The sequence below is a fragment of the Penaeus monodon genome, chromosome 22 (genome assembly GCF_015228065.2).
Source record: "Penaeus monodon isolate SGIC_2016 chromosome 22, NSTDA_Pmon_1, whole genome shotgun sequence".
NCBI classification, from domain to species: domain Eukaryota; kingdom Metazoa; phylum Arthropoda; class Malacostraca; order Decapoda; family Penaeidae; genus Penaeus; species Penaeus monodon.
The window spans coordinates 18,638,316-18,638,604 of record NC_051407.1 but is presented as its reverse complement, the minus strand read 5'-3'; positions in this window follow the sequence as shown (position 1 = coordinate 18,638,604).

Here is a 289-nt window from a genome sequence, read left to right as displayed (position 1 = left end):
GACAAAAAACTGTAAATTCCACAAATTGTATACAACGGCGTATCCTTTTGGAAATGCAGATCTCGAGTGAAAATGCCAAACGATCCTAATACAAACGGAATTACAACAGAGTCGTGGCGCCTGCCGTTCAAGTTCAAAGGGAAATCTTTCCTGTAGCGTATGATAAAAAACAGCGTTATGAGATTAGGATCAAAATACAAAGATTAGATTTTGAAGAGAGGCTAATTAATCAGCAGATTAGATGGATCTCTTATGATGAGTGATTATATGCAGTTCTTCAGCGAAAGTT